Raw genomic sequence first — 27,074 nt, forward strand, 5'->3', positions numbered from 1 at the left:
CATTTGAGTTATGCATCTAAGGTTGGACTTGCTGCATATAGTAATACAGTAATTAACAGTAATTCATCATCTGTCATCAGAGACCTTCTAGCTGTTGATACTATCCTAAATGTATTTCCTTTTAAAAACAGCTTTTTTAAAGACATGGAGGTCTCATAGTATGTATGTGATAACTAGCTGAAACAACCAGCTAAGCTAAATTCAGTTCCCAGATGGAACCTAATGTTTGGACACAATGACTATTACATTTGCTGTGTTAAAGAACCAGCTATATTCTGTTCCCTCAGCAGGGTAAAATGCATGAGTTGAGAATTACTGGTTATTTACCCAATCCCGCACGTGTTCCTACACAAATATGGACATTACTTAGTACCACTTTTAATTGGTCCAATATTTTAATATTGAATAGAAACACTCCAGGGATAATTTCCATTGTTCTGTTGTTGATGGATTCCTTTCATGAAGGAAAAACATAATTTAACATTGAGGAGGGAGTTACAGTAGTGCTCTGACATGGGATAAAAACACAAGAACAATGGGCAAGGATAGTAGTACTTGCAACTACCTTATCCCTCCCAATGAAAGGGACAAATAAGTATATAAAATCATTTACTACTTGAAAATTTGGATTATGAAGAGCAGTTCTGGGTGTTCATTTGATAGAAGTGTGGAAGTCCTGGAGGGAGAAGTAGGGAAAACTCAGTTTTCATGTGACCGAGCCACACTTTTGTCAGGTAGCCATTAGTTGTGATTTGTGGTATACCGTTCTGAACCAGTGAAGGGCAGCACTATCCAACTGTTTCAGGTAACTAGATAGATCACTAATTATGTTTTCAAATTTACAATGATGAAAACATTGTGCTTGACTGGATTTGCTATGAAAATGGTTGTGTTGCTGTATTACTACAAAACAGTAACTTCAAGAGCATTTTGTAATCATCATCAGAATTCTGCAGCTACAAATTAACAGCTTACTTGTAATGGGTTTTAGGAAAGGGCATTGCATTTATTGAAAAGCTGAATCTCTTGCTACAAGTATGGTCAGTTCAATTGCTTTATTAGGTTACAGCATAGGGTCTACACATCAAAACAGATTTTAGCAGATTGAATTGTGGTTTGTATCAAAAACACATAAACAATACATAAACAATTTGTATAAAAATACATAAACAACAATACAGATGTTTTTGTAGTTCAGAACAAAAAGAAGGTATGCTTTTCTACACAAATTGGTAGATGAGATTAGTTCTTTTATTTCTGAAGTTTCCTTCAGCTTTTTTTTTAATAGGAAATAATGATTTGTGTGTCTGATACTCATATTTACACTCAATATAACAGGATATTGGAAAGAACTTTCATTGACAATTTTTTTTTTCTTCACGTCTGAAATCTAGTTGTAAACTTAGACAAACTCAAAGTTTTATCTTATTTACTATGGCGTTTGGGAGGGAATAAAATTAAAATGTGGTCTACTATTTAGTCTAATTTAAATATTATAAACCTATATGCACATTTAAAAATTACTTTACAGCTTTTTGTTTTTTACCCTCAAAATAATACCTTGACTTTTCAGAGGAAGCTATGTTATGCTACAAGTTCATGCTAACAATAGTTCATCTATTTACTTGTAAAAACAAAGCTATACATTGTTCTGAATTTGAAGCATTCTTCATGGCTGTGGAAAAATTGGTGAATTGGTCCTGTTATGATTAACTGAATACCCTATAAGTGAAGATCTTCACTGTGATTTTGTAGTAGAGAAAGGTCTCTCCATGTATATTCAAATAGCAGTCAACAGTATTAATTTGCAGCCTTATTCCTTTTTACAGAGAAAATAATTATTTTAATACTAGGAGTATTTTACTGCTAAAAAGAACACGAGTTCTTGACTCAGCTCATAAATGCAAGTGTGTGCGAAATTGAGCCTTAATGTGTCCTTCCCATCCACGCTGGCCAGCCATTCTGCAGTGGGCTTGTGCAGACCCAGGGAGGTGCCAAGGCCTGAAGAGAAATGGAAAAATGTGTCTGAGGTTTCCAGGAGCAGTTCCAGGTGGAGTGCCTCCCACTGACCCTGTGGACAGTACACTGCTGATTAGCTTTTTAGAAGTGATAAAGATTAGCGTAAAGCCCAGCCATAGGGCAAGCCACTGCCGACACTAATCCAGAAGCCTCTATGTTAACCTCAAGAGTTTTGGGGTGTGACGTATGTACGAATAATCGTTGAGTATGCATCTGCTGTAAACAAAATGCAAGCTTGTGAAAAAGTTTTACATAGTTGCTAGAGTTAGCAGAACTCCTTTTGCTTTATCTGGAATTATTTTTGTTGTTTTATCCACTCTGAATATTTGAAGTGGTAAAGTGAATTCAGATGGTGACACTGTGTCCTTGCAATGTTTTGCATGATGTAAAGGCTTTAGATTTTTTTAAAAAATGTCTTTCTGGCATACTGCAGGCCTTTCTGCCAAAAAAAGTCCAACTGTTGTGTAACAGAGTAGGAATTTCCCCACAGTGCTTCAAAGATAGAAAAGTAGGCACTTGGTCTGAGCAAGTTACCTGGGCTCGCTAGTCTGAGGGGATTAGATAGACAAGGATTCATTGTGTGTACGAGATCTGAGTTAGTGAGAATCCAGCTGGGAGCCTTATGGCTTAGAGGTTGGCTCCAGGTGAGTGATCTCTTGGGCACTGTCTCTGCTAAACCACATTTGGGAGAGGTCCTGGCTTTATTTCCTTATCCTCTTTTTTACACAAACATACAACTCCTTCAGCCTCGCAGTATTGGAGAGAGGATGTCAGGGCCAAGATGATGCTACTTGTTTTCTTTCTCTAGCAGACTTGTGTACCAACTAAACATAAATATCAGGAAATTCACATTCCTATAGCCAACACCATTTATTTATATTTTAAAGTTCACCTACATTGCACAACATGTATTACTATATTTATTGTGCAAGACTGTGTAATTAATTAATGAAAAATTCCCCTTCTCTTTTTAAGGAATTAAAATAATATTTTATGGGATATGTCTGGGGCACCGGTTACAAATTAAAATGGCGACATTTGCTGCAATAATGGTTTTTATGTTGAAGAACCAGACCAATAGATCAGATTATAGAAAGACAAATGAATGAACAAATGAATTAAATGATTAAAAGCTGAAGATGGCACTGAAGTTTATACGTTTACTCTGGTATGTAAAACATCTATTGATCTGAAGTTTGATCAGTAATATTTACAAATTTATTCTCATATACATTGTTATGATTGTATTCTCTGGCATTAAGAGTGTACTAGATTACCTGAGTGGGGCTCTGGCACTTCACCTTGAACAATGATTACTCAGGCTGCTGCAGCTTCTCAGACATCTTGGGGAGCTCTACTTTCCATGCATTGGTAGGGCTTCCACCTGAGGGGAAAAAAAAAGAGCAGGAGGGAAAATGCTCCTCCCAGGTGAAATTATACCATATGGATGCATCAGTTCTCTAGTGGTGGTGTGTGCTGTGTCTGAAAGCACAGCTAAGAGGCTGAGGAGAGCTAGTGGGGCTGCCCCTGGGCCCAAGGCATCTGTGGCTGGAGAGGGAGGGAGAATAGTCTGGGGCTCTCAGCAGTGCCTCCTCCTTCGGGGCAGGGTTGTCTTTCTGAGCAGGAACAGTGGGGCGGGGAAGGCCACAGGGCAGCGACTGCATGAGTTTGGCAATTGGCACGAATAAGAGAGAGAAGGCAGAAGGAGATCAGACCCATCTATAAGGTGGACCCCTGTCAGGCTTGTGAGATCAGACTGCAGGGCAGTGTGTCTCTGGAGATTTCTTTTGTTTGTTTTCAGAGGTCTGTTTCTTCTGGGCTTTTAAGGGTAAGGTTCCTGAGGGTAAGCATTTCTTTTCCTAATCCCTTGTTCCTCATTTCCTTTATATATGTTCTGAAAAGGCATTCTATTAAACATCAGACATGCACTCCCCTGCATTTGGACATTTTGAGGGGTCCAAGGACTGATTTCAGGACCTAAGAGGATGGGAACTCACTGTATTATGCTCCAAAAAGGCATGTACAGAGAGAAAAAGATGTGAACCTGGAGGTTTCTCTTATAACATAGATCTTAAAAAGAACTGTGAACAATAGGCAAGTAATTCCAGAAAAGCCAAACTGGATCAAGCTGATCCAGGTATTTGTTAAGAATGAAAAGCTCATGGGCAATGGATATGGTCTGCTGATAAAAGAGAAAGTACAAGGGATCTCTGAAATCAAATATTTTAACAGAATTAATTTTTTAAGACTTTTATGGACAAACACATAAAAGGGATTAGAAAGAAAAGTTTCTGAAATCAGAAGTTAAATGCCAAGAGGATGCATCTAGCATCCATATTGTAGTTGATGCTAAAGCTATAGCTGCTTTCGGTGGGTGCAGGGTTCAGATTTGGCTCTTTCAGAGATGCCTGTCATGTGTCCTTTGGACCAGCTACCCTCTTTGGCTCTTTGATTTCAGCAGTTTTGTTTGTCGATCTGGGGTTGGGTTCTCAGAGACTGAGAGCTAGGAGAGCATGTTCTGACATTAGCATCTGCCCCACTGAGGAATCTGGCCACCAGTTTCCAGTCCTGCCCAGCATTTCATGCAGATCAGAATCAACATCAGCTAAAGCTGTATCGGGAAGTAGTGGCCATGTATATCTTTCTGACTTTCCAGTTTGCAGTGCCCCTCTGTATTTTTTCCTAAACAGAAAAATGGTAATTAAAATTATATGGGGAACATACAATCGGAGGTTGAAGCAGTAGAGCACAAAGAACGTAGTCATGTCACTTATGCAAGACTATAAACAAAAATATTTGTTCTCATTTTTCATATTTCTCACCTGATGGCTGAAATCACAGATAATATCCAGAATGAGAAACATTGTGCACTTGACTAGTACATATTGCAACTTTTTAAAAAATATAATTTTATACAGTCGTATTATTTTTTATTTGTAGATCTTTATTGGCATTGATCTGAATGATATTTTTACAGGAAATATAAATGTGCTGCTCTGATTGGAGTCTCTAGTGATCCTACTGGACCATTCCATAATGGGCACCACCAGCAGGCAAATCGGGTCACAGGAACCAGCAGGAAGGGTGTGATAAATACTCTTAGGAGAGTCAAGGCAGTACAGCTTATAACTGCAGATGTTAAAGCCTGTAAGTAACTTTACTTAGGGAAATAATTTCATATTAATTCCTAAGGGTTCTTTTGTTTTTCTAATTGCATTCTCATGTAAATAAATATGTAGGTTATCTTACCAAACAGATAACACGAAGTCTTTTACAATCTGAAATTTAAATATTTAGAGCTTTGTCATGTCATAAGTTGTTGCCTGAGCACTCATTTACTTCCAAGAAACTTGGTCCAGCTACCTAAAACAGCTGCTTACTCCATTCAGGTTCTTATTAAAAAACTCTATTTAAAATAGGAATCTGAACTAGTTTTTGTTATGTTTTTTTTTTTTTTTTAATTTTGTTTTAAGGCCCTGTTTTGCTCAGCCCAGCAGCCTGAGAGTCAAAAGATATGCACTTCTTAACATAAATAACATGAAATTTATTTGAAAAGAAAACAATTAGAAACATTGTTTTCTAATCCATTTCACAGTTTATTGATGCTGACTAGTGAAAAAAAATACATCCAGAGTAATTTTGTCACTGGACCATCATAGAAAGTGTGATTAGTGTCATAATGAATAATAAACAATGTGCAGCTGGAACTGCAGGGAGGAAGTGTGTGCATGACTGCAGTAGAGGTCTCATGGGCTAACTGTGGGTGTCAAGGTCCTCTTCCCTCCCTCAAATGAAGAAATGAGCATCTAGCAACACGAACAATTGCTGTTCTGTTGTCTTTCATACCCAGGCTGCTAAAAGAGCATGGGAAATTAATTGAGATATGTGTCAAAAATGACACTAATATGGAAAGTCTATTTCCTTGCCATGGGGCTCTCTAGGATGACTTGTGTGTGGTTGTCTCACTGCAGCTGTGGTCTTATTATCACCATCAGATGCATCTGCTTGCTCATTTCTGTATCCTTTTATTCACCACAGATCAAAAACAGAAGGTCCATTTCAGCTGTGTGCATGTTCTCCAGTCAATGCAGTAACTTCACCAGTTTTCTCCTGCAGATAGGCTTCTTCGCTCCCATCTGCTGTGTAGATCTTTAAAGTGTTGTGGGAATTGCTTAAGCAACCTCGGTGTATCAGATGAGAGATACATTCACCGTCGAACAGATAGAGAACTTCTCTTCGCTTTTAACAGTTTTGAATCATTTAGTTAATGGCTGGTTAGTGGTTCATGTAGCTTTATGGCTTCTTGGCAGCTTCCTGAGAAGGTGGGAATCCTTGGATGGTGTTATTGCACCATGGTTACATAGTATATGTGATGTCATCCTCTACCACAACAGTTGTTAGCAACCGTATGGAATTAATCCAGCAGCCTGGGGATTTCTGGAGAAGCTATTCTAGTTTTGTCCTGGTGGATACTGAAAATATTAAGGGATAAATAGGATGAAGTTTGTGTTAATGTCATCTTTGCTCCACCCTGCATGGTATGTTAACATACATCAATCATCTGTCTATATCTGCATTTCTCAATCCTATTGCAAATTACTGGAACCAGCCACTCTCCGTATGTATTTTAGAAATTAGTCTCTGATTATTAAATCATGACTGCATGTTAACACACATTATTTTTATAAATCCACTGCAGACTCCCATGCATTATAAATAAATTGTATTAACTCCAGTTCATATGAAATATTTATAAATATTATGGAAAGGGCTCACTTTCTGTGCATAGTTATTAGACATTTTAGATTATAAAAGATTGCAAATGGTCAATTATGTAAAATTATGAGAATACAAACTTAAAACTAGGCTCATAATCCTACAATGAGACACAGAAAACCAAGATTCCAACTGGGTTCAAGAAGAGTGGCATGCTTTATGTTTCTTAATTATCTTTATTTCCCAGTAGTATTGCTATTGCCAGAGCTCAATTTACTATGTGCCAATGAAAGAGTAATAAGTTGCAGAAACACTTCTATATCAGATGAGAGAGTTTTACTCTCCTCTGTTTTCAGAACATAAACTCATAGAGGACAGATGATTTTAGCTATACCATGTTTGACTCAGAGCAATTTTAAAATTTGGGCAAGAATCAGTTGTGAAGTATATGGTTCTTACCAAAAACCCTTCTGGAGATGGACAATGAGGCTGTTGATGTCACTGAATGTTAAGCAGCTAATAGGAATTACAAATTTAAATATTTTTATAAACCTAGATCACTACTACTGAGGCTTTGAAAAGATAACTTAGCATGGTGATAAAACCCAGAAGCCACAGCAGGACTACTGAGGCTGCTGGTTCACAGTGCTCTAGTTTATGGACTAGGGAAGGACATGGCTGAGTGACAGGAAGAAGTTTTTAAAAATATTTGAGGTTCCACTGAATTCAATGGAAAGCATCTTCTCTCTGAGAACCTGGGGAGGCCAGTGACAAATACCTTCGAAACCCTCAGCCTGGTGGTCCAAGCTGGCCTTCATAGAGCTGCCCATTAATTTCCCCAACGAGGATTAGAAGCTTTTGAGATGTTTTACCTTTTTATTTTAGTGAAGAAGGACTTCTAAGAGGACTCCGTATGGTCTTTTACATAAATATGATAAACTTGTTTACCCAACCTCCTCTCATCCACAGCTTTCTTCTAACTAAATCTAGGTTATGTCCCTAGTTAGAAAATTTAATTAATAAATAAGTTAAATGTTTATGCAGCACCTTGAAGCTGTAAAGTGCTGTCTAAATCCCAAGCACTAGCAAGTCTCTCAATTACAATACAGTGTGTTTATACAAATATGTTTCACGTCCTCAGAACATTTGGACTAAGTGGAGCATATTTCCTGTTGAGAATAGATTTTGCTAGTTGGAAGCCATGCCTTATGAAATGCAGACTGCTGTCACAGCATCCAGTTCAGGAAAAAAACAACATAAAGAATCATAATTTGCTGCATTAAACCCACATTTTCTAAATGTTTGGAAGCAGGAGTAAAACATTTCAAAGAATCCCTTCTTCCTGGTTTAATCTGAATTGTGTTGATTTGCTGATTACAGAAGCACCTGCAAGTTTTATTATAGTGGCATTGCATTTGACTGTAGTTAGTGGTCTGACTATTTTCATTATGTATTTTTATGAGTTTATCGTTTGGACATTTTAAAATGAAAACATAATGGAAATCTAATAGAATTAGGAAGCTATTCTCTAAAAGAACAGTTTTCTCCGTAGCCAATGGAGGAAACTACCAATACTAGTTTTCCAATCGCAAGCAAATGAGAGTGCTGGCTTTGGGAACACTGGGATTTGCTGTGAGGTCCAGGACTGCAGACAGGGAGAAGCCTTTCTCTAAAGTAGTCTTCTGTCACTGTAGTTGCAGGAGAGATATAATAAGATGCATGAAAAGACTTAAAGAAAATGTAGTCTAAGTCACAGTTCTCTTTTTACACTTAAGACAATGACTTCTCTCTGTATATACCAGGCTATACATTATAACCATAAACTTTCTTTGACTTAGATTATCTTTAGCATTTTGATTCTTGAGTGTTGAAGCTGTCAGGCAATGCCTCAGCAAGCAGAATCTATTTTTTCAGGGAAGTATTTCTCATCATTACAGTGCCTTTCAGCCCTAACTAAGGATAGTTTATGAATTACAATGTCACTGCTAATGCCAGTAAAGAGGTCACATTTTGCTGTGATGGAGAAGAAAAATTGTGCCTAAGGACTCCAGAGAATGCACGTACATTTTGGGTAAAGAGCTGTTAGACTTCTAACAGCCATGTCAGAATTCATATGCTTGTAGTTGAAAACTGATACTGGATAATTAAGCCCTGCCAACAGATAGCCTCAAAGATATGCTACCAAGGATACAGCATGCTATTCATGGCTTTAAAAAAGCCTTAAGGTAGAAAACTCTGAATTGCTCACCATTAGGCTGGCTTTGCTGCCAATAAAGTCAGAAGTAGAACTCCTGTCATCCTCCCCAGGAACCATGCTGCACTACTGACACACGTGTCAGGTAATTTCGTCATTAATTGCATGACCAAGTATCTCAGTTGTAAATCTGACTCAACCTTACCCATCAGTTAAAAGTATAGATTGGCAAAAAAGCAATTGTTTTTGCAATGACTATCAAGCCTTCAGCGTTATGGAGTTTTTTTGCCAAATTAAATTGAAGTTGCAAGGAGATAGAGAAAACTCCTTTCAGAATAGTGGTCTGATAAGATGCAGCTGCTTATGCAGTGATTAGGAAGTCACCTAAGTGATAGTTAAGAGAATGATTCCACATACTTGAGCACTAGCCTGCTTATGTGTTGCTTTCCGTCCACTCCCTGGGAGCAACAGTGCCCGAGCAGAAGTTATAAATCACATCAGGCAAGGCTGCAAGAAGCTGTCCTGGTCCCCATCATTTGCCCCTCCTCCTGCAGGGTCCCTGTGTGCCCCACTCCATCCCACCTCCCCAACCTCTGGGCTGTGGGCAGCACCCACGTGGCATAACTGTTTTCATTGGCAAAAACTACCCACCCTAAAACTCTTCTTTTGCAGCTTCACGATCTTTTGTCATGCTACGTTCTGAGTTCATGATTAATACCCATCTTTCATGCGAACTGTTACCCTGAAAAGCACTTCTGAATGATGCTCAGGTCCCTGGGAGCTTCCCCATCCCAAGGTACTGCTATTCACTTCCTGCATTTGCTCTTCATCAGCCAAAGGCAGTTTATTCTATCTTTTTTTTTTTGCTTTTAGGTCTATTTTCTCTGATATTTTCTATCCTATGGAAATCAGATGATAGGCAGAACTACAGATGGAATTGAACTGAGTAATGCTGGAATTCATTATGCCAGACTTCTACCTATGTTTTGCATATCTGAAAGCTGGTAATGATTTTTTTGTGGATAATTTATCATTGACGCAACCTTTACTTGTCTCACCCTTTCGCCTATCTTGTCAACCGAGACCAACCCTGTAGAATAGAAAAATCCTCCACTTCCCTGGCCAGCTCTGTACTGAGACCTGCTGGTTTCTCTGCCTGTGATCCTACACCTGCTGCATTGCTGGACTTCCCTTAACTATCTCATGATTTTTCTGTTAAATCCATAAGATGGTATTGCAGACAAGTTGAGCTCCCGTAACACAGCGGCCATGGGAATGGGTTGCTCTGTTTTAGCCTACTCTGTGTGTTTATCCCATACCTGCTTAATTGCCTAAATGCCTGATTTTATTTTTACTTTAAATTTGGCTTTGCAGGTGAATTTTTTGATGTGTTACAGAGTGGGTGTAGAAGCTTCTCTTCTTCTGTGGGTGTCTTTCAGTTGAGGTAGCCCATCAGTGCAGGCTCCCTGGTCCTGCGTGACCTCAAAGAACTTTTGTCCATAGGAATTTCAAATCACTGTTTAAGCTGATTAGTAAACAGCATTTACTATAGATACTAAAAGCTCAAACACTTAAGAGATCTTCACACTGCATAGGCTATTATGCAATACCTACACTGTTTGTGGTTTTTTGTCTAAGATAATCATATGCCTTATAATTTGGTTCTCACCAGGAGCAATCTCCAGTGTTGATCAAATGTTTTCTGGTGATTCCTGAAGCTTTCTGGCTGACACCTGCAGTAGTGACCCAATATGTATTTTTGGTGTATGGTATGCAATTTCCTTCTTTAGAATGAACAGGAATCCTGATACGGAGTTGGGAGATTGCAGTGTTTTGTTCCCAAGAACCAGGCTTCTTCACCCACCAGGTCGTCCAACTGGGCGAAGTTGCAGCTAGTATCTAAACTACCTGTTTGGTTTGATGGGGAAGTGATGGATGATCACAGTGTAGATACTTTCCTTGTTTCTTTAGTAAATATTAGGACTTTTTCATGCTTTACTGAGTGAAATCCTATAATCCTTTACATGAATGTAATAGTACTAATATCCATTGGATTTTGTTGTTAAAATTGAGCTGAATTTAATTTATTACATTTTATTCAATTAAATGCAATTTCTAATTAAAAAGTAGTAGTTCCTATGATACTCTTTGCATTCTTTGTAGCACGTGTGTGTTTTAAAGAAACATACAGTGTTTATTGAGATCATACTAGCTGGCATGAGGGTTACCAGACCAATAGCTTTAACTCAAATCTACAGTAAATAGAAGAATAAACCCCAGGGTAAATATTGGTAGCATTATAGCTCCCATAGCACAACAGGGATTGCTATAGGAAAGCAGTCAATTTCTGTACAGGCTTTCAGTGTTGGTTTTCCAGCAGTTATAGCAATTTGAAACTGAAAATGCACAAAAATATTGCTTTCACATAAGCAAAATATTTTCTCCAGCACTCTCGTCCAATTGCCTGATGAAGAAATGGCCAGTGAAACAAGTAAGAGATCCCCAAGCTACAGCTCTGTTGACCTGGCTGAGATCAGGCTCCCTTGGCATGTCTGTGTGACACTGGGCAGTGTAAGACTCCCTGCCCACCCCAGCCAAGGTGTTGTGTCCACAATGCGAGGTGGGCTGGATCCCTGTGGGAGTGGGGGGTGCATCTCAGACTTTTCCAGAGGTGAATGTTGCCTCTCTGCTTGCCCCTTTGAGTTGTCATGTCTAAAGACTTTTTAAAACCTTCCTTTGTCTGGTTCCAGTTCTAGTTCTCCAGCTTTATTCTTCTGGTACTATGAAATACTTACATATATATATATATATATATATATATATATATAAAATATTCCCTAACCAAGTATATTAAGAGAATTGTACTTCCCGGTACTTATCAACATGTTATCTGGATGTGACTTCTGGATGTGAGTTACAGTACAAATATGCATTGAAATACATGAAAGATTTAGCTGTGGAAATATTCTTAATTAACAAAATTTACAATATCCCCTTCACTGACCAGTGGAAGAAAGGAATCAAGCATGGGCAAGTGAAGCTGTCTGATTTTGACAAGAAGTATAAATTGCACTTTCTTAAACTGGAATGCTTCCCAGTTTCCTACCCCACGCTGAAATTCAGAGTGCAGGGCCGAAAGGATCTTGAGATTGTCCAGTCAAACCTTTTCTTTCTGTTACACTGTTCAGTTACTCTCTGTTTGATGTTGGGCTCAATAGCTCACTGAATTAGTAATTAAAAATATGTTCTTAATTTTTAGTTTGAATTAATCTGCCTTCAGCTTTTGGCCTTTGCTTCTTGTTACACTTTTTTCTGCTAGATTAAATGTTCCTTTAGTGCCTGGTATTTTCTCCCCACAAGGTGCATATCTGTTGTAATCAACTCACCACTCAATCTTCTTCTTGATAAGATAAACAGATTGAGCCGTCCAGGTTTCTCACTGTAAAGTATTTCCTCCAGCCTAAAATAGTGTATGTGAGTCTCTTCTACACATTCTTCTTCTTTTTTTTTTTTTTTTTTTAACATCTTGAGCTTTAAAGGCTTCTTATATCTAAAAGGAGCAATCTACCACAAAAATTGCTTCCCCCCCGCCCCCCCCAAGAACAATCATCATACAATGACCCTATGCAAGCCTCAAAATAACAAGAACTGGATTTCTTTTGACAGCATTCATTTATTAGGCAGTGAGGGCAGTGAGGGCAGCTGAATGTATCTGAATCTTAGTGCTTCATTTTTGGGTGAACCAGATTGCAGTAAAATCCTCTGATTCACTGAAGGGGAAGGTGAACAGTGGCTCATGTCTCCAGGAGAGGCCACCTTGTCATGTCACAGCTGCTGCTGTGTTGGACTTAAACCTGGAAGCTTTGTGGAGGGAATAGGAATTGTGTTGAGCACCAGAACTAGGGATCATGGCATGGCCAGCCCTGATATACCAAACCTGGGAGTGAGTTCCTTTCAACTCAGCATATTCTATGATTCTGTGATTTGGTGATATTAAGCATATCTGATATCAAGCAGTAGCAAACATATTGTGGGTGCAGAGGGCTCGGGGGAGGAAGGCAAGTCAGATGAGTAGTGCTGATACTGCTGCCTTTGGGGGTGGGGAAAAGGGAAGGTTTATCCTGGTTGTGCAGGGAAGGGCTGAGAGCAGAAGGAAACTGCTTCACCACTTGAAAATGCTTAAACCCCTTGTTTACTACTCCTGTGGTATTGTTGGTAGTGATGTGGTCCAAGGTAGTGGTATTGTTGGTAGTGATGTGGTCCAAGAACCAAATGCTATCAGCATTTGCATTTGCTATCAGTATGCTTCAGTAAGTTTTAAAAAAAATGTGATTTGCCCCAATTTGGTAACTACCTCACTTTAAAACACAGAATAATTATATAGATAATTAAAAAGGCAGTTTTAGGGCTAGTAAAAAGAATAGCAGAATAAAGGACATACCACTTAAGTTTCTCTTTGTTTACCTGGTGGAATCAAACTCCATTTTAGAAGACAAAGTAAATTACAGGTGAGTTCCTCCTGATGCTGAATTACAGAACTTTGCTTTTCTGCTGTTTGTAACTGCAAACCTCCACATGAGTGCAGGAAACTGCCCACAGAGGCTTTACTGCGTGGTCTAAATAACAAAAAATTCCTGCACTCTTATACAGGAATGCTATATATGGTGAAACACGTGGCATTCCTGCCTTCAGCTGCTGAAGGATGGAGGAGATGATGTGGTGGGATTTCAATAGTTGTCTATGACTGAACAGTCATGGTTCAATAGTTTTTCCCTGCTGTTAAAAAAAGCTGTTTAAGAAATTGCTAATACTTCATTTAAAACCTTGATCCTTTTGATGTGATGACAGGGGGTCAACCTTGGAGGCGGTGTCACCAACAGAAAGATATGAATGTTCGGCATATAGAAGTATTCATTAGTGACTCATAAGCAAGTATGCCTGGCTACTAATTGGAGATTTTGTGCAGAAAGATTATATTTAAGGGCTCCATACAATCTAACTTATTTTTGTTCTGCTGCTTGTAAGGCTATCTTTTTGGCAGGAAGAACTCATTAATCAGAATCCTTCCTTTTGTAAATGACAGGGTATTGAGAGGGTGGGGAGAGAGGAGGGCAGGTAGAATGTGCATCTGAAATGCCAGAGAGATTTTGCACTGATACAGCTCATACCACCAAATAGCAGAAGGGATGTCAAAAAAGAGGAAAACCTCTATTTTAGTGCTCCTTATGTCAGTGCATCATTGGTGAAAACTGGCTCTACTTCTGCATGTGAAATGTGAAGTTGCACTTTTATGATCCCTTTCTATTTGTTTATTTTTTTAAAGCAATGCAGCTAAAATCCAGTGTGCTTACCATCAAATTATTTGAATTAACATCTTAAATTTTACATTCTCAGCTGACTTCTCATTGTCTAAGGGTTCTTGTTGGAGTAAGGGTTTGTGGGGAGCTGTGGGGTTTGTGCAGGGAGCCTGATCCTTCTCCCACTGGGTATGGGGGCCCCTTTCTACCCATGTGCAGGGGTTGCTCTCCAGCTACCGGAGGCAGTGCAGCCTGGAGAGCCCACTGCCCAGAGCAGCAGTGGAGTTCACAGGGTACCTAGAAATAGAGAACAGCTACGTATGTGCCTGACAAACCTTTCCTTGGCAAGCTTCCCTTTGAGCTAAGGCCAGTGCTGTTTTCACATTTTATTGTTCTTGAGCAAGAAACAGATATAACTTAAACAGCTTGAAATGTATCTCCGCCCTTTCAAAGGACTCAAATATGCATTCTGTGAAACAGTTTTCTTGGAACAGAAAACTCGGTATTGAAGTCTTTTTGCTTACTCTATATCATATGGTAAGAGGTAGAGATTTCACATGTTTCTACTGGCAGAACCACCTTTTATCTTGTTCTAGCAAGGCCAGATTAATCTATTTTTTAAGATAATAAATATGTTATTGATCCTGTCTGCTACCATACTTTACAAATTCATTAACATTTTTCTATGTTGTATTATTGACTGTGCTACACAGCTATGCAAAGAGAGCTCCAGCCATTGTACTGTAAATCACTAATACACAGGCTGAAAGCAGTTGCTGTTAATGAGATAGCTCACCTACCACTCACATGTCAGAGACATTATTAAAAGCAGTGTGATGTACACAGCTTTGGTGGAGGCTGAATTTGTGTCTGTAATAAATGGAGGAAAAATGGACAGGATGGTTGGCCACACACCTGAGCAGACTGTCTGCAATGCCAGCACTTTGCAAAGAACATTAGAGAAATTAACAGAGATGTCCTTCTGATTAACCAGCTTTTCCAAGTCTAGCATAAGCTCTTTACTCTTTGGAAGGAAATGCTTCCAAGGAGGATAGAGAATTGTTTTTAATGGAGGTAATCTTCTAATAAATTACTTCTGGCCAAGGGAAGACTTGGAGGGGCAAGGTAATCCCAGAGTAAAGTTGATTTAACTTCTCCATTATCCTCAGGAAGGCTCTGGGATTGGAGCTTTGAAGAGCTGTATGTGACATTTTTAAAAGGTTTCAGCAGAGGCTTAAACTCCTATAATGTTAAATATATTTTCTGAAGCGATGAGATTCTCATGCCAGGGGCAAGACATGAGGAATATTTTTGTGTGTGCACTAAAGCAGATGACATTGGCTTTTTGACAAGGTCACAAAATGCAAAAATACGTGGGTTTTTTTTCTTCAGAGTACAATCTTATTACTTTCCCAATTAGTAACAAGCAGGGTTTTTTCATTTTTCTCTGAAATTCACAAAAGGAACTTATGCTATTTGTGCAGTTCCTAGTGGACACGACTGCACATCACAACTGTGTCTGATGCAGCCTCTGCCTGTGTACTTTTGGTCTGGCATGGAGCATGTTTCCAAGGCTCATAGTGTAGCTAGCTGCCCTCCCTGGCCTGTGCATAAAGAGAATATGACTTTGCAAGTCTTAAGAACCGGCACCTTTTTCATTCAGGTACAAGAAGGAAACCTGAAATTGTCATTTTTCGACAGGATGTACTGATTTGCATTACAAGGCTGGGAAGAAAACATGCACTTCATCTGCTTTGACAGTTGGCCTTCTGAATTACACTTATCAGCTGTATTAGCCCCGTGGCCTTTGGCAGAAGAGGAGCAGGGGTTGGTAGTGTTGTTCTTGTCGATCAGGGACAATGCATGGCTCCAGATTTCTGCATTCCCTTTGGCACTTTGGTGGCATTTATAAATATGACAGCTGTGAATTAGCTCAGCTATTTACAGGCTGGATTGCACATGGCTCACCGACAGGGAAGGTGCAATAGGTTTTTTTCTTCTCTTTAACTTACTGTGTGATTTCCACCAGGAAATCTATGGCAGCCAAATATAATAGCGGTCACAAGCCTCAGTAAGACTGTTATCTGTTTGCTTTGCTAATTTCTGTAGACAGCTATGCTTGCATCTGTGGTTGGTCTCGGCAGGAGGATCTTCCTTTACAGCTTCATGTGACTGTGTTATGGCATAATGAAGATAAAGGAGACTACACACCTGAATTCCTGCTCTTACAGAGGACCGTGTCTCTCCCTTGTAGCTGTTCAGGTGCTAGTTGTGCTTCTACCTTTCCCATGACCTGTTTGATGGGTGTTCCCTGCTGGATGGGCTCTGTAATGAACTGCAATGCATGGTGAACAGTTCATGTACTCCTGCACCATTACTTTTTCTTTCTTAGTAAGAAACCACTTTGCTTTTATTTTCAGAAGTTTCTTTCTATATTCCACCTAGCTTGAAAGTTTAAACTTTTGCTGAATTTTTCTGCTGTCATAGAAATGAGCTTTTCCTTAGACTGTGCTGGCATGTCTGTATATGAGGGTGTGCAGAAAGCACCCAGTGTTGTGGTAGAAGAAGGGAGGGGAGCTCAGCTGGAAAGACAGTGGGGTAGAGAGCAGCCAGAGCCTCAAATCTGCCTGGAATTTGAGGTGAAGAGCAAAGGCTTCTAAAGCCCTGCTTTGCCTTGCAGCAGCCTGTGTCCTAGTGGGGTTGAGGCTGGGCATTCATTCAGACTGGGACACTCTATGAGTGGCTGGCATGTCCTTGCCTACTTTTCCTTCTCATGGAGAGAGTTCCTGTAAGCCACCAAGAGGTTAAATAGGGAAGACACCTTCCTTCCTCCAGACACTAAAAGGTCTCACTGCTGCCTTCTGTATCAGCCATGAAATTATGCATGTCCTTATTGTCACTGGTGAGGTTCCCCGTGCATCACAGTGTCTAAGGGTCTTAAAACAGGGAGATGATTTCCCCCTTCAGCTCTGGGGGAAACCTGGACTTCTCTTGCCAGACTGAGACTCAGCAGCACCTCTGCAATGCCTTGCTGTGTAGACATAATCATATGCCTCTCATGTTATTTACTGTGGGTTTGTGGTACAGAGTAGAGGATTGGTGTGGAAAACTATTTTATGTCTTATGATTAAGAATTATTTCTGTGATAGATGCATGTTTCCACACACACCCTCTTCAGATTGTTACAGTGGTCTCTTTTAATCTCTTCAATACATCCTCTACAATTCTGCACAGTCACCACCAAAATCAGTTAACATGGAAAATCCTTCCCCTTCTGCCCCCTCACATTGCTCAAATCTAATTTCAGCCTGGGAAAAAATGATTTAATGGATTCATATGGGCAGGGTGAATTTTGTGACAGACTGGTCCAGAGCTCTGTCCTGGAAGCAGTCCTGTCTGTCAGCTGAGCCACTGCAGTATCTGTAATTTTTATGTATTAGTGATCTGGCACCTTTCTCTGGCATTTTATGCTGTGCAAAATAAGCCCAGCATATGGTTAGTGTAAATCGGAGGGCATAGGTTTGAGTAATGAACAAACAGTGACTATGTTAATTGGCTTCATGGGTATGGAGTTTGGTGTCTGTCGAGTAGAATCACCTCAGCTGTTTTACAATAAATAAATAATAAAAATGAGAGTCCCTGATTTGGCAATTTATTTTTTTTTCTTTTTGTCTTGGCAATGGTAAATATTTCTAGCCTCCTAATTATTGTGATTAGAGTTTGTGTGCAGCCCTTACAAACAGGTGAGCCAACATCTTTTTCCTCTAAGTTTTTAATGTAGCTGCAGTTGATAATAAAGATCAGGACATCCAAAGGTGTTTGTCAAGTTATAGCATCAAAACGGTAAGGAAAGCAGGAATCGCTGTGCTCGTAAGAGCTGTAAATACCTCATAAAACCGAATATCAATTTTCAAAAAATAAAGCTTGCTATAAAAGGAAAACCCCAGAAAGATATATTTTACAATAAGGTATATTTTATGATTTTCTACTTACTACAGCGGTTTCCAAACTTGCCAGGCTGAATTATTTTTTTTTTTTCCTGCAAGTGTTTTAATGACCCTCATTCTTCCTCTGCCTCATCCTAACTCTGCCGCCCGTGGTCACCGCCGGCTTCTGCGCTGGAGCGACCTATGGCACCGGCAAGTGTTGAGTCAGCAGCAGCACTGCCTCCCTCGCCAGCCCTGCTCCTAAATCCCGGCTGGCAGAAGCACCCCATTGCTGCAGGGCTGAGTGTGTTCTTCGTCCTTCCAAAAATCGTGGGCCCTGTTGGTTGGGGAAGGTGGATCTGGCACGGAGTGGGAAGCTGGAACACCTTTGGGAAAGTGTTTGCTGCCATTTAGGTGCCTGTTCTCGGTGCAGGAAGGTCTTGCCAAACACTAGTGTTGGGATTTAGTGCAGAATGAAGTTGTGCAAAGTGAGTGCAAGCAATTTCAGCTCTCCTTTCACTATAAAAAAAAGATGTGGGAGAGGGAAAAGGAAAGAAAAAAGATGGTTTTGCCATGTGAAAGCTAGTTCCTTGTGAGAAGATGTGCTTTCTCAATGCTGTACAAGCACACTTCAGTTCTCACATTAAATTTTACAATCTGTGTTTTTGGGAACACAGAAAGTGATCCTCCAAATGAGGCACTTTGGCTTTTAGCTGTGGCTTTTTGGGGTTATGAGGATATTCAGAAAGTGCAAAGTGTGATCTGAATACAGTCTACAGAGCACTTAAAGCTGCCTTCATTCCTTGGGTTGGTTTTGAACACCAAGTACCTTTATTTAGATGCTGTTCCTGTAGTTTTAACTGTGAGTAAATGGAGGAATTTGTAGTCATATCTATCCTTGATGAAAGGTAGCTCTTACTTAAACATGTTCCTTGACTGGTTGTAAATTATAATTCATATGGATTCATGATAAGCGAGCTAGAAAAATTCTCCTTTCTGTCATACCCCTCCTCAATAATGTGATAATCAGTACTATGCTAAAAACCTTAAGAAATACCCTAAAAAATCTGCTTATTAATACAAGCTTTTATAATGGAGATATATGTATATTTATATATGTATATGTATATATAGGTATTAACCTTTAAGCAAAAGGTTAATAGTACTGTTGTTGTAGTGCTGATGTTCTAGGGATTTAAATGGGTAGGATTTTTAGGATACTGTCTTAGATCATTAGATCAGCAGTTTTAGTTGGGAAACTGGTAAATGTGGTCTCAGTCCTCTGTCAGACTTGTAGCAATACTTCCTCTTTACTGCAATGCTCACACTGTTGCTGTCATTACTTCTGCTGCAGCTTGGATTCCTCCTCTAATCATGATCAATTAAAAGCATATTTTTGTTACTTTACACTGCACCTTCTGTAATTATCTGTGGGAATAAAGTCCCGACAGTGGCCCCTCTAGCCAGGGGCATGCTCACAGTACATGTTACTTAGAGATTTCCTACTTATGCTTGTCCAGAAACTTCTTGATTATTTCTCAGGCATACTGCTCTTTTCTTAAAATTGAATTGCAGAGTTCTTCTCATCTCACAACTCATGCAGTAGGATCAGGGTAGCAGCAAATGCTGTAAATCCTAGCCAGTGTTTTATATCACTGGCTTATCTGCTCTCTGTTAGAGGAGTGCCTGTTTGTTAGTGTCCGTGTACCTCCATTGGTGAGCAATGACTTCATCTGCTGGGAGTGCAAGTAACCTAATTTTGAGTAATTTTTAGAACAGACATGGCTAAAATCTCCTGTTGGCTTTGATATCTCCAAGATTTTATGAAATAAAGGAGCTAGGACTGTTCCACCTCCCATGCACTGACTTCTGTCTTAATAACTATCTGAAGACTAAGGGAAGAATTGGATGGCTGATGTCATGATAATGAAAAATTTATCTAAACATGAGCAGAGACTTTAAAAGCAAAAAAATCATGATCTACACTTCTTGTTTTGCCTCTCACACAGTTTTCATGAGTTCTTATACACAGCACATGCAACAATAATGTGTTCTTTATACTCTGATAGATGACTGAGAACAGCCACTTACTCTGAAACCTGAGCATCAAACACTTTCACCCTTTCTAGTAGATAATTTTTAATTCTTTCCAAATAAAGTTGTGCAATTCAGGCAGTACAAAGCTTGGCAGGTAGCATGATGATGAAGATTGAACAACTTAATTGTGTTCTAGATAGAAAGTGCCAAAAGGAATCAATGATATAGGAGGCAGTAAGAAGCACAACTCGGGCAATTACTTTCTTGCTTTCCATCAGAGAACAGAGTACTCTGTAATTTAGTATTCTTGCATCAAATGTTTTTTCTTTTTCTTCCATGGAGGTGTTCATAGGAGAAATTCAAAAACTTTACAAATGTTTAATTACAGTTTCAGGTTTTCTTTAATATTCTCCTGTTTGTATGGGTATGTCTAGTGAAACATTTTCTTTTTTTTTTTGTAGACTTTGGTCCAATGTGTAAACTGTATCTGAAAAGGCTTATTCAATTTAACAACTGTCTACATATCCTAAAAGAAAATCACAAAGTAAAGCAAATTAACTGCTTTTTGCAGGTCACAATTAGAAGCTTGATGCACAGCACTTTGCTATTCTAATACTTTTACCTGATTTTGTTTTTTATAAAGAAATTAAGCACATACTTTTAAAATGTTTTTAATAACATAATATCTAGAAATTTCATAGTATCCTTCCAGTAAGGACATAGCTTACTGTTTTCAAAAATAAATAGAATCATACCCTTTATGTTACATGCTCAATGTGTTCCATCGAAGGCCAAGGGTTACAGTGGCAAATCTACAAGAAAAGAAACAATAATGAAGAGAAAAATCCTTGAAGAAGAGAAACACAGGTTTCCATCTGGAGATAACCTCTCTGCTGTTTCTTTTAGAATATAATAGATTTATAATAGATCTACTCATCCCAGACTGAGCTGATGGTCACCCCCTTATAAGTACTGTTAGAAATAGTCAAGGATACCATAACAGCACTTCAGTCTTACACATTATTGCTTTAATTGTATACAAAATAGAGTTAATAGGTATTATATCGACTTCTACATTTCAATTTTAGCTGCTCTGTGAATTAAAAAAAAAAAAAAAGAAAAGAGAGAAAAGATGGAGAATGAAAAAAACACTTTCCCTACCAAGGCAGAAATCATTTCATCCGCTTCTGGTCTGGGCCACAACAGTTCAGAAATATCACAGAACAATTTGGCAGAGAAAGAAAAAATAATTCTGTATCTGACTCTAAATCCAGCAATAATTTAGTTTATCCAAATTGAAATTTCTCCTGGATACTGTTATGTTTAACAGTCCTGCACTCTCAGACAATGCCGTGGGCTCTTTAGCAGTCACTGTCCCTGAGACCCTTGCTCTATGTTTCCCCCAGAAGCTGGGCTGTGCCCAGCAGCACAGCCACTACTCCCCGACACAGGGCACTGGGGTTGCTCCTGAAAGATTGTGTTGGGTCTCTGAGTCTTCTCACAGACTTTACTGGGGGAGAGTAGCAGGACTGCCCCTGCCAGAACTGAAACATCTTGTCACGGCTTTTGTTTGTGGTGTTACGATTCTCAGGTGTGCCAGGCAGGGTCCCTGCCTGGCAGTGGGGCAGGAGCTGGGGGAGAGGGGCTGGGGCAGTCCCCTTTCCTGGCCTGGGTGCACCTCAAGGCTCTTGAGGCTCTTGCACATTGCCTACCCTGTTGGCAGCTTTGCTTTTTTATAAATGCTGTGCTGCTCTCTTGGCAGGCGAATACTTAGGAATCAGCCCTTGGAGGGCCCTGTTTGACCAGGACCACCTTCCCTCTTCCTATGCCTTTCTGAAGGCGAGTGAGCAGGAAGTTGGAGTGATGCCCTGTGCCAGCTGCCCGCCCCTTCTCTCTTTCCCGGCCTCTAGCCATGTTCCTGATGAAACAGTACTGCCGTGGCAGATCCTGTTCTTGGAAGAAGCTGTCTTTCCTGGTGGCTCAGTGGCACAGTTTTCAGGAGCTGTTTATATGGTCTCCTCTCTGCCTTGTGCATCAGTGAACTGCAGCGAGCTTTGAGTGTGGTTTGCCAGCCCTTGTTTTGCTGGTAACACTTGCAGCAGTCTTGGCTGGATATGCCTTGAACGTGACAGGGTTTGTAGCCAGGCTGGGCAAGTGTCCCCTCCCTAAGCTAATTACATGCAAAATGGAAACCTGTGCCTTTCAACACTGAGTGTAAACTCTGTATTAGTCTGGCACTGGAATAAACTCTGCACATAATCCTTATATGTGCTCAGGTGAGACATGGAGATGAGTATATATGGCAGTAAGAGGCAAAAAGTCAGAAAACACAAGCAGTTCCTGTGCTCTTTCATTGCAGCAATTGACTGTTTCCTCCCTGCTCCTACCCTGTGCCTGAAACTAAAACATCCTTCCATAGAAAAACAATTTGGTAGTACCTCAGGTTCAAATTAGAATGAAACTTGGTAGTTTCAAAATTTATGCAAGACAAAAATGTCCAAAAAGTTTTGGATCAGAGATGCCAAAGCAGGAGGTACTTACTGCTCCATCAGTCAGGGGCAATTTCACATGTTAAAATCAAATCTCAACATGTTCCTCCAAGTAATGGTGGTGAATAGCTCCCATGTCTCTGCTGATGTCAGAGTCATTCCTGGAGTCCCCCTGAATCTGAGACAGCCACCCAGCTCCAGCCTCTCTTGCAGGCAGTGCTGGAGGGACAGGTTTACATGGCTCTGCCCTCAGATGTGAGTCCACTGCCCAGTGTGCCCTACCCACTTTGAGTTGTTCATGGGGAGGAATGAATATGACCTGGTTAACCTTGGCTTTCTTTAACTGCCAAGATGTGTTGGTTGATAAATTTTTTTTATGCTTCCTGCTTACTGACCAACAAATTGTGGTGGGGAAAACCTCTTGCAAAGCTGCAGAGTGCACTGATTGACACTGCTATGTCTTGGTTTACTAGAAGCAGCATCAACTTGCTCACTTATGACAAAAAAATCTAAATTACACTTTAGCAAATGGTAAGGTTCCCTTGGATGAAAATCTCACTTGAGGAATGGAAAGGGCCAGGAAGATGGCAGCTTCCCTGGGTAATCATACGACAAGCTAAATTAAAAACACTTGTAATTTAACAAAAGAAAATTAGATTCACTGTTTGAAGTTTATAAAATGGGTAGAGGAGGAGGCCAAGAGAACAGCTAAGAGAAGGACAAGAGCAGTTTTTACAGTACTTAACTATAGATTACTTCCACCAGTGTACATATGTACTGTGACTGTGATTTCATCTTTGAATTTTGGTAACAGAAACCAAAGTCTTGAGCATCAATGCCAGGGTTGCTGCTTGCACCAGAATCTTGAGTAGGAATTAGAAACTTGTACAGTGATGAGCACATATTCCTCCTAGTGTCCTCTCAACTCTTTTAAAGGATTCTGGATTAAATGCATGCTTAGCATTTTCATATATTAATAGAATGTATAAAAAAAAAATTATATTGCTGCCTATGTTGTTTGCACTGTACTGCTGCAATAAAGGTGTCAATATCAGGAATATACACTACAGGAGTCACTGTCCTGATGTCTTGGTTATTAGAATAGGTATGGGCCCACACAGGATGAAATGGGAAGTGCTTCTTCAAAACATAGTGATTGATCTTACTTTTTAATGCTTCCTACTATATATGCACTTGTTTTTATTACAGCATGAAGTACTTTTCCATGGAACAATCAAGAGAAATACAGCACATGCATGTGTATTTATCATATTTTTGGCTGATATACTTCTGGTGAAAATTAGGAACAGAAATAGGACTATGAATACTAGGGCAATGTGACAAGTAAATTTAGAACAAGAAAGTAAGCTGCTATTTGTGAGTAAACTTTGTATAAGGGTTTTCTTTGTAAGGATATAAGGATAACTCTGAAACAATTCCACAGAATTTATTAGGGTGAAAAACAAATATAAAATTGAGGCAAATAAATCCCTGAGTCCTCACTAGTTTGAGGGAGAATTTTGGAGAGTGCAATTTAGGCCTAATTCTCATCGGAATGTATGTTCAGATATAACTGTTTATAGCTGAAGTCCAAACCCAGGAATAAAACCAGTGTGTGGCCTGAATTTATATGAATTATTTAATTACATCTGTAGTTATAAAAAAATTGGAAATAGTCTAAATTTTGAGGAAAACAGCCATTATTCAAATCCCACTTTAATGTAGTCCTTGCCAATTTGCCTTCCATAACAGATGCTACTTCTCTTGACAGTTTATTGTGGCCAAACCATTTATTTCTAACCAGAAAATTGAATAAATTATAAAAGCCATAATGGAAAAAGATATATGTTTTTATCAACAGAAAGGCTCTCTTTCCCCCCAGAATGATGCTGGTTGCACAGGAGATTGGGTGCATACCCATGTGTGTGTGCAGACACCCCCATTTACCTTGTTCTTCACGTGTTCATTACCTTAGAGCTTGTTTGTTTTCATCTTTGCTCCTCTAACTTTTTTTTTTTTTTTTTGGTTTCCTCAAAAGTCTGGACATACAGGCACAGCCAAGCACTGAGCACTGCCTTGCAAGTCTGAATACAGGATCCTGGCAATGGTTTGCAAGAGTGAACAGAACCCTTCTGGCCAAAATGATCTGCGTAAAAGTAAGATATTGCTCTTATTCGTGAGACTTTTACAGATTCCCTTTGTTACAATTACTTTCACAACATGACTGAAGAGATATTCTGCTAAGAATAAACTTGGTGCTTGCGCTGTATTATAATAAAATTGAAGATAATTTTCCACAGAGAGAGAGAGAGTAAAAAGAAACATTTGTGTCTTTACTGATGGCATAGCAAACTGCCAGCTGTTCAGCCTGCCACCAGTTCTATACTGATGTGTTACAAGGGAAGGAGGCAAAGCTTTCATGCACTTCGAAACCTTTAATTTCTCTGACTAAAAAGCTCATTTTGCATTATTTGTAATTTTACACATTTCATGGCTTGTCACAATCTTACTTGCATTTGAATGCAGTTTCTACGTGTGTTAAATGTAGCCTTTTTAAATAAGTGACGTTTCCTGTGTTTTACACAGTGACAAATTGCAATTGTCAAAGTAAGGATCTTAAAAATATAAATCACATGCATAACAGGCCAGTGAAAATAGGTATCTTGGTGTTTCAGCTCTTCTAAGGGATTCAAGCAATATGTAGTCCATATTCAAGGTATCAGCAAAGACACCACTGGGTATCACGTAATAGGCATTGTTGTCTTTCTCTTTGTGCCTAAAAATTGGAGCTACAACTTGAGTTCAGTGTGTTCTTGGGTACTCTGAAAAGGCAGTCTTTGCCCCAAAGGGTTTGTGATCAAAGCCAAGCTTGCTCTGATTTTTAATTCTATATTTTCTGGAATATTATAGATAAGAATAAATTCTACTGCCAATGGTGCAAATAGTTTCTCTTGATTTTTCTGTATAAGCACTGAACATATAAAGTGAGCTATTTTTTGTCACATTTTGGAAACATTTAACCCTAAATTTTCTGATTCTATCCCACAGCTATGCATACAAGGAACCACCAAGAACTGCAGTATATTTGCAGTATTATAATTTAGTAACTGCTGAACCAAGTTTTTCCCTCTGTATGCCAAGACAATGGATTTTACTTTCTTTGGCATGGGAAAAAACAAGGGAAAACTTCGTTCAAAATTTGTGAGTAAAAAATCACTAACCATCCCTAACATCATGGATAGGTGCAGGCCCACATTAAATTAAAAAAAAGCAAAACCAGACTTGCACACATTTAAGCTCCAAGATGATTCTAAGTAGTATAGCATATCTCTATTGCATATTGCCTTATCTTGTTAATGTCAGCCTGAAAGAGTTCCAGGCAAATCTGTTCAGAAAAAGAGCACAGTATGTACGAATCTCTAATCTGAACAACATGGGATGCTGCTCACAGGTATGCAGTTTACAAGGCATGGAACATATGCTGAGTGAGGAAAACAAAAGAAATCGTGATCATGTAGCAATCAACCATCTGAATAAACAAGAATGCTGTAGACAAATGTGTTTCATCACTTAAATGATCACAAAGAGTGGAAATTAAACTTGCATTTTTAAAAGGCTTTATTGACATATTTGGGGACTTTTTTGCCTCTAATGCCATGTTTTATATTCTATAGCAGTACTATTCAGGGGGACATGAAACAATCAGTATAATTCATGCAGACAACAAGCAAAAGTCTTATTAAACTAATAAAAAAGTCTTAATAGACTCTAATTATAACAAAATATCTTGATCAAAATATCCCAACATCCCTAACCTGCCAAATCCAACCTGATTGTAATAGTAGGTTTGCCAGCTGTTCACATGGGAATGGGCCAGAATTCATCATTTAAAGTAATACCCAATTAATGCTATTTTGCAGCAGATGTCAAGCATTTTTTTCTAGACCTGAGTCTGCCTATAACTTCTATGTCGTGTTAAACATGTCCTCAGAATCCCATTTTTGACCTCTGTTTTAGTACAGCCCAAGCAGAACTTGCCATGAAGGAATAGCTGTGGATCACCCTGATGTTCAGACGTGCAGAAGTCAGAGCAGGGAGCAGCGCTGAGCGCCGGGGCTGCCGTGGGTGTGTAATACACGATCTGGGTCACAGCCGGTCACTTGCCTCAGCTGCACTAATTCAGCTCTGTGGCCTCCTGGGGTCTTAGGACAGCAGGAGGCCAAGGGCATAAGACTGTGGTGATTGTTTCACCTCGGTTTTGTCCATTTATGGGCCAGTTAGTTCAGCCTGTACACTCCTATGACTTTTATACCACTCGCGTTCCTGATCAGTGCCTGCGGAGAGGCTGTCTGGGGCAAGCCCGTGTTTTAGCCAGGCAAAGCAAAGTGAGTCAGCT

The 27,074-nt window shown here is 39.4% G+C and overlaps 2 long non-coding RNA genes across 3 annotated transcripts; one reads left to right on the top strand and one right to left on the bottom strand.

The window, feature by feature from the left end:
- Window positions 1-1,820: 1,820 nt before the first annotated feature.
- Window positions 1,821-6,373, bottom strand: LOC135418846 (uncharacterized). The gene is made up of 3 exons (XR_010432696.1): window positions 5,946-6,373; window positions 3,297-3,403; window positions 1,821-2,071 (listed from the first exon to the last, which is right to left on the bottom strand). It is a non-coding gene; the product is annotated as an uncharacterized LOC135418846 (long non-coding RNA).
- LOC135418847 (uncharacterized) lies at window positions 6,215-26,802 on the top strand. Of its 2 annotated transcripts, none has more exons than XR_010432698.1 (3): window positions 6,215-6,557; window positions 24,717-24,834; window positions 26,696-26,802. It is a non-coding gene; the product is annotated as an uncharacterized LOC135418847 (long non-coding RNA). The 2 variants fall into 2 exon arrangements; XR_010432697.1 differs by lacking the exons at window positions 24,717-24,834; window positions 26,696-26,802 and adding exons at window positions 9,602-9,725; window positions 9,803-9,959.
- Window positions 26,803-27,074: the final 272 nt, after the last annotated feature.

The sequence above is a fragment of the Pseudopipra pipra genome, chromosome 9 (genome assembly GCF_036250125.1).
Source record: "Pseudopipra pipra isolate bDixPip1 chromosome 9, bDixPip1.hap1, whole genome shotgun sequence".
Taxonomy (NCBI): Eukaryota; Metazoa; Chordata; class Aves; order Passeriformes; family Pipridae; genus Pseudopipra; species Pseudopipra pipra.